The sequence below is a fragment of the Drosophila eugracilis genome, unplaced genomic scaffold (assembly GCF_018153835.1).
Source record: "Drosophila eugracilis isolate 14026-0451.02 unplaced genomic scaffold, ASM1815383v1 contig_649, whole genome shotgun sequence".
NCBI lineage: Eukaryota > Metazoa > Arthropoda > Insecta > Diptera > Drosophilidae > Drosophila > Drosophila eugracilis.
The window spans coordinates 1,943,989-1,956,163 of NW_024573535.1; the positions used below are offsets into that span (position 1 = coordinate 1,943,989).

General features: G+C 42.1%; 1 protein-coding gene and 1 pseudogene across 3 annotated transcripts in view; both read right to left on the reverse strand.

Annotated features, from left to right (window-relative positions):
- Positions 1–12,175, reverse strand: part of LOC108109670 (innexin shaking-B) — a 147,670-nt gene that overhangs the window by 112,475 nt on the left and 23,020 nt on the right. The gene's annotated exons all lie outside the window — the stretch shown is intronic.
- On the reverse strand, positions 3,500–4,109 carry LOC108109629 (annotated as a pseudogene).

Consider the following 12,175-nt stretch of genomic DNA (forward strand, 5'->3'; position numbering starts at 1 on the left):
AGGATTCGCCTTCTTGCCTGCAAATCAATTCCAATTCCAATTTCTTATTTAACATTTTGATTAATGCAAGCAGCAGTCGAATATGCAAAGTTTGCGGAGACTTTTTCCAGCATTTTTCCTGCACTTTTTTCCCTTTTCCCTCTCCCTCTTTTTTCCCCGTCAATGGCGGCCACTTGACACATGCTTAAGCACACACATCCACATGCACTTTCGCAGTCGTGTAGGTAGGAGCATGGGGATAAGGCGTTGCCACAGCTGCTCCCGTTTGCCGTTTGGCTTTTTGCAAAGCCAAATGTTGTCAAATAATATTTACCCAGCCACACACACACACACATGGGAAATACGCTGGATATTGGATATGTATGTGGTCGGCCAAGGAGTTTCCCAGAAATAAAATGCAAAGTGTTGGCTAAAAAGTTTCAAATGTGGCCAGTCTGAGGAGGAGCGAAAAAGTCCTGGAAACGGCAGCAGAAAAGAAGCTGTTGAAGGGATCTTCGATTTGATTTTAAAGTTAGAACTAAAGTCTAAAGTTTGTTAAATACAAAATTCTATATTAAAATCAAGGAAGTTGCCCTCTCAACCCAAGTAATCAAACTAGAAACCAACCAAGCCCTTGCAACTTTGGACAATTGAAGTGAAGTCGTTCGAGTTACAGCCACTTCGCGATTCAAAAATATATATAGTAGAGTTCCTGGGGGAATTAGCATCTTACCCCTTTTGCCAGGGGCAGCGGCCCCCGTCGAGTGGCAAGTTTCAAATTACACGCCTCGCCAGCCCGGGTGGAAACTTAACGAAAATAAATAAAATATATGTAAAGGACATTGGAGCGGAACAGTTTTGGGCAACGGGAAGGCGGGAAAGCGGCGACATGTTCAATCTGTCCAAGTCACGGCGTCTGCGTTCGTCCCTTCCAATCTGAACTTTATCGGCAATAATTCTCAACTGTCCGTTTATGTCTCTGTTTCCCCCGACCCACAAATATATATATATATATATATACAGATACAGATATAGATATAGAAATATATTTGTATTTAATATCGGGAGACAGACAAACAATCATATCGGGCTATTTACGGCAGCCAGCCAGAAACCAGAACCGTAAAAGATACAATTCATAAAGCCGAAAGACAAAAGTTAGACAAAACACTTTTCCAAGGAGACGTGGTGGAAAAGCGTTTTATAGATAGCAAAATCGGGCAACACTCGCACACACACACACACACACACACATGTCCTGGTGGTAAGGAAAACTTTTGTGTTGGTCCTTTGTTGTTTGTATTTTGTTTAGATGGCATAAATTAGATACGTGCCCGCCCAAGACCAGGACATCGGGACATCGGGACATCGGGACATGGGTAGATCCCACCAAATCCTTCTCTTCTCTCTCGATTGTTTGGGCTTTAAACAAACAAAGGCGGCGATGGCAAGCATACAAGGCTATATGGCTACAAGGCTACAAGGGGTTGGCCTGGAGGATACACAGTGTCACAGATTATGTCCTGCTGGTCCTGCTGTCCTTTGGTCATCATAACAGTGCGCCATCATATATTTGCCCTCAACTTGGCGGCCCGCAAAAACTGCAAATTGCAGTTTGGACTGGCCAAACAATTTTCTGATTAATTTCAAGTTTTGTGTAAACTGTTGAAACATTCCACGAGAACGGCGATAATGATGGTGCCGATGCTGATGATGATGATGCCCTCTTATGTGTGGCCCCAAAATTTCGCTTTTCCGTTGGCCTTTTTGCGCCGACAGCCAAATGAAAAGTTTTCCCCTCTTCACTGAATGGCTGAGCAAACTGGAAGCGAGGGAGCGAGATCTAAATAAATAATTAGTTCGCATTTATTTCATTAGACAAACCGGAATCCCGAGGCAAAAACTTTTGCGGATAACTAAAGACCCTAAATGGTTGCCAAGAAAACGACTTTGGAAACATATGTGCTTAACCGTCCCACTTCAGCGATTTGTCTTAAAAAACTCCCCGTTTCCAGGGACGAATTTGTTACCAGAATTTGCTCGGGTCCTTTGTCCTTTTTAAAGTGACCGAAAGCTACCTTTCTGTAACCTTAAAGCGGACAATTTTCATATATTTATGCAGCGAATGCAGCGAATGAAGTAACTCATACCTTCTTGCCTTACCTCTGATTACTAATTGAAGTGATTAGTTTCCCTCGTATTTAGCTCATGAAATCCCGCTTGATTTGCGGATTCTGCAAGTCACCTTAACTCTTCATTATCTCATCATCTAATTAATCCCCTTTAATCTCCTTCAATTAACCCCCTTTGATCAGCGGCCATTCAAAGGAAATCCCATGCTCGTTGCTCTGGTTTTATTTCGCCTCATTTTCTATTTTCCAAATGCCACGCCCCCATTTTCATACCCGGCCCGTCATACCCGCTGATGAAACTTTCAATTAGCGCCAAGTGTAAAATGGAGCAGCGGTGGCATCATTTTCATCAAATTACCAGTGACACCGACTCAACCGATTCCCTGGCGCTTTTCGCCACCCCCTGGGGCGGATGCCACGCCCCCGCCTCCTCCTTCTGCTGGGCCACAGCATGTTCAGCGTGTTCATCTTTTCCGTTGCCACGGTTTTAGCCATTTTCATTTCTGGTCGACGATGATACAAAATGTCGGTCACTTGCGGCTTACCGCAAAACCATCCACTTGCCAGTTCACCGCCCCGCCACCTCCTTCGCCGACCCACTCCACCAGCGCCCTGCCCCGCACTTCGGTGTGCCCAATTTGCAGAATGCTGCAAATAGCCAGGAAAATTACCTCATGCGCATTTTCTTATTACAGAAATGTGCATAAGAAAATGGACGTAATGAAAAAATGAAAAATCTGAATAACAAAAACAAGCAGCATGGCGATGGGGTGGTTGGTTTTAAGAAGAAAAAGCGGAAGGTAAGCCTTAGGGGGTGTACTCTGCTGTTAAAAAGTGGAAGTGTATACCTGTTGAGAATTTGGGAATGTTTAAGGGAAATCAATGGGAATTTTCCAGAAAGAAAATGTAATAATTAGATATAGATTAAATATCAATTACAGTTCCATAAAAAATATTTACAAAATATTGAAAACCAAGAAATTTGCTTAAGCTTAAAGAGTTGCATGTAAAAATGTGAAAAAGTTTAAAAAAAAAATATCTAAAAAATAGGAAACAAGCTGAAATCGAATAAAAAACCAAATGAAGAACATGAAAACAAAGCGCTTTCGAAAATGAAAAAGGAAAACCAACTAGAACCTAATGGAAACCTAATGTAAGACGAAAGGAACGAGAGGAAATAGAGTGGTAATCAAATATTTTTCAATGGGGAAAAACATTGAAAAAGTGAAGCCGAGCAAAAAACGAGATAAAGCGAGAAATGCAATGGAATGGAACAGAGGAAAAGTCACCTGCCCTGCATTTGCTTTTTCTCTCTGCTTCCATGTTCTATTTTCTATTTTCTACTATTTTCCTTTTTGTTTTGTGTTTTTTTTTTTGCAATTTTCCCCCTTTGGGAAAACTGGCTGCAAATTGAAAATGCCAAGGCGTAAAAAACAGGACAACAAAATGGGGAATCTGGAGACAAGGAACAAACGGAATGCAAATGACGCAAAAATGGAAATGGATGGAAATTGAAAACCGAGCTGGGCGGGGGAGATGGGGGCAAAATGAAAAATAATTAGCGCAATTAATGACCACGTAATTAGCGCTTCAAATCCATTCCTCTCTCTCTCGCATCGTGTACCTACGCCGGCGCCATCTCTTTCTGCCACAATGTGTGCAGTGGCACGTAAAGTGTAACCCACACCGCCCACATTTTCCACCATTTTCCCACGATTTCCCTCCAGATTTCCCAGCAAGAGCATTTCCCATACCAACACCAACACCACCCCCCTCCCCCTGGCAACGCCACCTTCATTAATAGTTCGCTGTGGCTACGTTTGATAACTCTATCGCGGTCCGGTTGCCACTGATTTTCCTTTTTCCCACTTTTCCGACTTTTCCATTTGCCCAGAGAAGTGAGCGAAGAAGAGGGGCGTAGAAGCGGAGAAGCGGAGAAGAAAAGTGGAGAACAGATCCCAACGACACGCTAATGAATGCACGATGGCCCCGTTTCATTTTCCAAAAGGGGTTTCCATCGGAAATGCAACTCTGTCATGGCATTTCTTCATCAGCATTTGAGGTTAGCGGAAAATCCACGCAGATCAGCGGGGAGAAGCGTGCAAATGGACGGCGGCTAATTAAAAATGGCCTTTGATTAGGCCAAAATGTTAAATTAACATTAGTGCGCGCTAAGAGGCCCTTTTGGTTTCAGTCAACGGCAGAGCGGCGAGTCATTTGGCTTTCTGGGAAATTAGGAAATTGGGATGTTCGCCGCTTCTGGCTACAAACTTAAATGCAATGAAAGTCATCATTTATGGTTATTAAAAGTATAAAATAAAAAATTCCCTTAAAAAATAAATCAAAAAATCATTTTAAATAACCAAAATTGGGTAAAGATTTTTGGAAGCCAGCGCGCCCGAGTAATTCCCACTTGCGCAGCGTGGAAATTCCTACGATTCCTTAGCTTATGAACAACTTAAAAATTCATTGTCTACACATGGTGCCCAGGACCTCTCGCTGCAGGACCTCCTGGGAAAGCGCCTCGGAAAGTCCTTTTGCTGGTTCGGCGAATGAAAAACGAAAAACTGTCATCATGTGACGGGAATCAATCTAAAGTCATTTTATAACCCGAAAAGTCATAAATCTAACTTTAATGTTTTAAACGTGACTGCGGCACGAGGTCCCTCGACCACGCCTCCACAACTCGCCTACATATGTAACGAGTATGTGTGTGTGTGGGTGTGTGTGTGTGTGTGTGTGGGAAAGAGAGGGACAGACAGACAGACCTCCGGCATTGAAATTGGAAAAGTAAAACAAGCAAATGAATGTATTTCCGTTTGGGATTTTTCACTTTCCGGCTTCGGAGAAGGAAGTCGAGGAAAAGCTGGGACGGCGGGCGCTCTTTTCCGCAGTCACCATTGAGGGCGTGGCCGTAGAGTGGGGCGAAACACTATAAATGACAAAACGAATTCAAGGAGAAGTCGTCGAGCTGAGACAGGAAAATAGATAGAAAATTTTATTAAATGGGCATCAAAACTATTTGGCGTGTCCTCCTCAACAGGGTCGTGACAGGGATGGAGAGGGGAGTGTTGCAAGGGGGAGATGGGTTTACCGTACGAACGGTTGGTTGGGACAGAGAGGGGGAGGGGAGAAAGGAGAATCCCCTTAGCTAAATTCATGGGCCAAATGGCGTAGCATACTTACGTGAGCCACACATAAAATTCAAGCACCGCATGCGGTCAACGAAGGTGAACACCAGAGCGAGACGGCCAGATGCGTGGGAAAGAGACAGAGAAGACAGAGCGGGATGCCCGGGCAATGTGTGACAGGATTAATTAAGTGGCGGCAATGGAACCGTTCGTGTCCATAACGAATTGTGAGATTAATATGGCCAGCTCAGGAGGAGGAATGGGAGGAGCTGCTGGAGATTATCCCTTAAAGAGGCCAAGACTAAGTTCGGAAGACTTAAAGAGATGCAAAGATAATAGAAAGGGGCAGAGGTTGCACTATTAACATGGAACTATCATGGCTGAGTACTCTAAATGAAGAGAAAAATCTCAAAATTGTTAACAAACTAACTTAGCTTTCTCCTAAAAGAAAAATACTTCCAAATCAGAATAGGATTATCTGAGTATTTTGCTGAAAGTGGCATAAAAATAAACCTTAAAAGCCTCTAAAATGTTAACCTTTCATCATCAGCACTAAAAACTCTAATAAATTGATAGGAAAAAACACTAAAATTGAGGTCAAAAGGATACTTTGGGGTTACTTTTTGCCGGCTGGGCCGTCTTCTTTATGGCGTTTATCGCGAATTAACTATCGCTTAAAATAATCCGTTTTATTGTCTGTGCAGAAATCGTTTATGCAATGCGAGTGTCCCTTTCACTGGCCATAATTTCGGGGCGGGGCGGGGAGTGGGGAAGGATAAAAAATTGCACTCACTGTGAGAGCAGCTCGCCGCTAAATTGTGTTGGCCAAAAAGCAAATCGAATATGCCCATTCTGGGCAAATCCAATGGCCATCAAAGCATAATAACCAACAAGCCCAAATCGCATTTACAGATATAGATTTTCCCGAAATTTATCGCCCCCGGGGGGAGCCCGAGATATATAGATTCTTTCCAGTGTGTGTGTGCTCATGTGTGTGTAATTTAATCAATAAGAAAATCGTCTTTTCACTTACATACACATCATTACATTTGGGCGCATAAATTGATGATGCTCCGGGGGGGAAATTCACGTGGGCTTACCTGGAAAAAGGAGAAGGGAGAATGGGGAAAAGTTTGCAAATTTTAGTAAGCGGTTTGCGGCATAAAATGGTATGTTTTTGGGAAGATAAATTTGGTTTTAGATTTAGATTTGTTACGCAAGCAGTTGGTACCTTGCCCAAGTTAATGGAAATAACTGTTGTTATTCTTAAATTTTAAATATTTAAATATAAAAAGAGAGCCTGGCAGTATTGACAATCCCTTAAGGACAATCTCAGAGGTCTGTAAAGGGAGTTCTTCTCGTCTTTAGATGAGTATTTGAGGAATGTCCCACCTACAATCGACATACACTCCCGAATCGCACTGTACACGTGCATATTCGGATCTCATTTTAAATTCAATTTGCGGTCGAGTGTGAGATTTTTGCCATTGTGCCGAGGTGGACGCACGTGCGACAATTGTTTGAGCTGTTTAATCACAGTGCGGTTGGATTTACCCGGTTCAGTTCGGTGCGAATCGGTTTGGGTTTTGGGTTTGAGTCTGGGCTTGGGGTTTTGGGGTTCGGGTCATATTTAATTCATTTTATTATTATGGTTATTGTCCTTGTTGCGGGATTGTTGAGAAGGAAATGGTTATGGTTATTGGACCAGAGCTCGGGAGGGGGGGGGGTACAACGGAAACTAAGCACAATTTATAATGATGGCGAGAATTTTCCAATTTAACAAACAATTCAATTAATGCAAATTACAATAGGAATCGGCACTAATGAATATTTTATGACGAAACTAATTTCATTTTCATACATATAATGCGGACATCGCAGCAGCTGGGCATCGATTGTAAATTGTTTACACGCCGCGGGGCCCATAAAATGATGAAATCAACTCCGCCCCAAAATGTTTTCCCGTTTTCTGGGCCTTACTCTCTCCGCTCTCCACTCTCCACTCTCCACTCTCCGCTTATAATTGCCACAAATGTTGCTACGACAACACAAACGACAAAAGGGGTGAAATTGAACGCCACCAGCTCCCTGTTCCCAGTTCCCAGCTGCCAGGTTGGCCGTGCTACCTCCCTCCCTGCCAGACAATGGGAAACGGGCCACGAGGAAGGGACGCTCCTTGGTTCCACAAAATGCTAATTGTCCTGGGTGTCGATAACAATGTTGCCCACAAGCCGGCTAATTCAGAAATTCAGAAACCCATCCACATCGCCACAATATTGAATTGCACTCCATTCCCCGTGCAGATATCATTTCTGACCTGCCAACTACCAGTTCTATCTGTTAACTTAGTTAAAGTGATTTAAATTTGGATTTTTGCCACGATTAACTTAGGAACTCTCAGCCTAACTTTCTCATTTAATAACCAAATGAAGCCTTGCAACAGCGCCAAGAACGTCTTAGCTCGCAAGCTCCTAATTGGCTTGGCTCCAATTTTCTTTCCACTTGGTTTCCAGTGTACCTTGGGATTTTACCTATTTTGGAGCTTCGATTGTTCGCTGCATTCCTTGTTTTCCAGCCTGGCTGGCTCATTGTTGCAAGTTGCTGGTGTTGCTGGTGTTGCTGCTGTTGCTGGTGTTGCAAGTTGCTGCTGTGCAGCTGATGTTGCTGCTGGGGCTTTATGAAAACAGTTTCGCAATTATGCCGCCCGAATGCCTTCGTGTTTGGTGTTGCTCCTGTACTTTCTGCTGGGTGTTCCTGTTTTCCAAATTTTCTTAGTGTTGTTGTTGTTGTTGTTGTTGTTGCAGACGTGGAGGTTGCTCCTTTTAGTTGCCACTGCCATTGTTGTCATTGCTTTTGATCCTTTTTTTATTTGCTGGCCCGTTTCGTTTTCGTACCAACTTTGCCAATTTGGATGTCGTTTGGAGTTTCGGGAGGGGTCAAAAGGGGTCGAAAGGGGGTCGAAAAGGGCCTTGTTGTTGTCGTCATAACGTTTATTAATAAGTTTTCCGAGCGGCTCAGTTGTTGCCATGCTGATTGTTGCTCCTGCTGTGTGTTTTCTCCTTGATTTCCCATTTTTTCGATACTCTTTTTTGTGGGTTGGGGAGCATGATAAGGGGAAGGGGTCATAGGTCATAGCATGACTTGTCAGGAAAATGGGGGGAAAAATAAATAAGAAAACTAAAGAGAGATGGAGAGAGACAGGGAATTAGAGCAAAGTGCACTTTTTGATGACTTTTGATTTGTTTTACGATTCAGCCTCGGCTATGAATATTTATTGTCGTGCCGGGCGGCCATTTTCCGCTTTTCCGCCCTTGCCACCGCTTCTGTTCCTGTCTTTAAAATGCACGAAATATGTTTGCATGACAACAACTTTTTAATTGATGTTTATTTAACGTTCAACATAATTAACTTGTGCTCGAGCATAATATTTAAGGGATCGTAAACGGGCATTATACGAGCCATTAAATTGAATTTGTAAACGCTCGACTGCTACTTCGGTTCTATGACGATATGTATGTCTCGTTTATAGATTTGCTAGGAATCTTTATGCCAAGTCCTGTGATTTTCGTGGCTTTAAACAATGCCATAAACGTGGCCAAAAGATCGCATTAACACTGCCGCAAGCGCGGAGTTCTACCCTCAATTTTCCGCCCACTTTTCCGTGACAGCCCCCGGTCTAGTTTCGTCTCCAGTTCCAGTATTTGCCTTTACGACTTTGGGTCGTAAAAACCAGAGAAAGACGTCGTCGAACAACAACAACAACAACCAATACAGAAGAGAAGGAAATGTCGTGAAGGAAAATAGAATTATGTACGCTGGAGGGGGGGGGGAGGAGTTGGAAAAATCGGGAATGGAGGTGCCAAAGGAAGGAAGGACTTGGGCTAATGATAATAATACGCATAATAATGTAACCAGCCACAAACAAATTTGATTTGCCGGCTCTCTATGGCGACTACAGTGCGTTTCAGGGCCATAAATCAATTAGGGAACGTTTAGGGCCAAATTATCAGCGTTTTCTTCTCCACGGGAAAGTAATATAGTATTTATGGTATCTAGTTGATTTCCCTGACTTACTAAATTTTTTTATGAACAACACTATCAGTCCTTTAAGGGGAAAATCTAAGCAGTTTTTCAGGAAAAAGCAGCCCTGACGCTCCATCAATCCATCAATCAACGGGCATCAGCATCCCTTCTCCCGATTAATAAATTGCACTCGACAACGTTCACTTATTAATTTCTTTACAAAGTGCACAAGTCAACCGTTTTGTGTGGCTTTTCCGCCGGCCCTTGTTTCCCGGCTTTTCCGGCTGTACGTGACCAATAACAGGGAATTCATCAGTGCCCCCGGCCCCGGGTTTTCCGGATTGTCAGACGAACTCATCGTGGAGTCAGTGGCCTAAAAACGACCATTATGGAGCTGCTCACTTGATCGTGCAATGTACTTTTCTTGTTGCTGCCCAGCACTTAGCACGTTCCCAAAGAAATCAAGAAAAGCTGGTAAAGCTCCCATGCCAACCTGCCAGCCTGCCGTTCTGGCCGCCTGCCTGCCTGCCTGCAACAATGCACCAAATTAGCACAGGACAAAACTCGAGCTGAGAAAATCGAAGGGGAAAAGGGTGGAGGAACGATGGCAAAATCGAGCGGGAGAAACTTGCTTGATGTTGTCCCGCGTCTGGCATTGATTGCCATTTCCCAGCTAATGATGTGTGGAAAAGTTTATTTGGCCAGTAAACAACGCGGAAAATGTTAAATAAATACCCAGATAAACAAGACAAAAAGAAAAGCCAGCGAAACAAAAGCAAATGCAGGCGCACAATAACACCAGCCACTAACAGTTTCCGATTTATGAGTGAGTTTTGACGAACGACGCATATCCAGTAGTGTTAGTTTGAGTCGCTTTTAGTCTACAAACCACCACCAATGTTGCATTAAAAATATTAAATTAACATTAGATAGGGGATAAGAGTCTTATGTTTGTAATAATCTTAAACATAATTAAGATAAAAACTTCTTAGTTTTAATACAGAACATCTTCCCTAAGCGATATACCCCAACTTTCCTGTTATTAAGACTACTAATGGTCATGGAAAAGCGCAACTGGATCGGCCAAAATGTTTGATGCGTTGATTTTCACACGCCAAAACAATGAGCAGACAGATGAAATTTATGATCGCCGAGAGGAAAATCATGTCAGGTTGAAAATGAGCAGCGACCCTGAGCGCAAAATGCACAAAATTCGCGGAAACTGGAACAAAAAGTGAAGGCGACTGACTGCCATTTAAGGTCAGCATTTCCAAAGATTATATATATGAAAAAAAAAGAAATATATACATATATATAGAAAAGAAGATAATCCATGGAATTTGCGTGCCATCAAACGTAATTGGCGGCCATAAAAAGCGATTTGGTTGAGTCAAAGCCACAGAGATCCAAGGGCGCACATGGCGCATACGCAATTTGGCTTTGATTTGTCAGCGGTATAAAAATCAAATGTTTTATCTGAAAGCACATGCATATTTATTAGCCATAAATGTTAGCAACTTCATAAAGACTCTTGGACCCACATAAATCTGCTGCTAAACTGCTTAATTTGCCATTTGGTGCAGTTTTTGCCCGGCGATTTTAATAAATTCATAACCACAGAATGTGCCATGCATCCGAAATTAATTTCATAAAATCACATACACACATGTTGCAAATTTAAATTAATAAGGCGCAGCTCCGCCACGCCTACCTCTTCCCGCCGCCCCCTAGCATAGAAATCATTCGGCATCGGGGCTTTGTGAACTCATTTCCGTCCAGGGGGGCGGAGGGGGGGGATTCATGTTAGTCATATTCGCATTTCACAAATGGCCAATCTTTGACAAATACTCTCTGAAAGTATGTGGAATATTATCTGCACATTTATTCAATCCCAAGCTAGCCTAATTAAATGGAAAATTCAATTTGTTTCGTTCTCGTTTGCATTTAAATGAAAGCCCTGTGTGAGGACATCTGTCATAGCAACATTTTCTCAGTCTTCTGGTATGAGAAGTAAGCTACGAAGGTCAGAAATGGATTTAAGTTAATGAAAAATACAGCCTTTAAGTCAAACATCAAGTCTGTTAAAGTAGAGCCAGTAACTTGTGTCTTTTAAAAATAAAACTCATGCGAAAATAACAATAAATAAATTAGTTAAAAAATATTAAAGTTTTGATTAATTTCATAACTATTTCCTGTCAGAATTTAATTTAATAAAAACAAATAATTTAATGCAGCTGCTAAAATTATTTTATCAATAAGGGGACATAATTTACTTATCGAATCGCATTTATCTTCTAAAAACTATATTATCTAAAATGGGAAAAGGAAACCGGATGGCTGGCATAAATTGCATAACGAATTCAATAAATTCAGCATAAATTATGGGCAAATAAATTATGAAAATAATTCGCCCCGCGACTAATATTTATATATATCAATTTGCTAGCAAAGATAAAGCAAGATGTTTGCCCTGAAAGGCAATGTTAGACTTTCCCGAATATCTAACAAACTCTGAAATTCTTGCGAGGAAAATTGGTAAATATTTTTCGGGCTCTTCTTGGCGCAATTTTTAATTAACTGCAGAACTGTGCGGCATGTCAAACATTGTCTGTGTGTGTGTGTTTTCGTCTGCTATTTATTTATTTATTAAATTTTGCACAGTTTTCGGTGGAAGATCTCCGGAAAAACCTCCGCCCAGGCATTTTTAATTATTTATTTCTGGTACAAATAAATTCTGATTTCCGTTGTCTGCCTTTCTCTCTCTCTCTCTCTCTTTGTGTGTGTGTGTTTGTGTGCTGCAACTAATTATGTGAGCTCAAACACACCCATATACACACCCATACACACACACACACAAAGCCGCGTGCGTATTAAATATGAATTATATTTTTGGGAGCCACTTCCACTTCC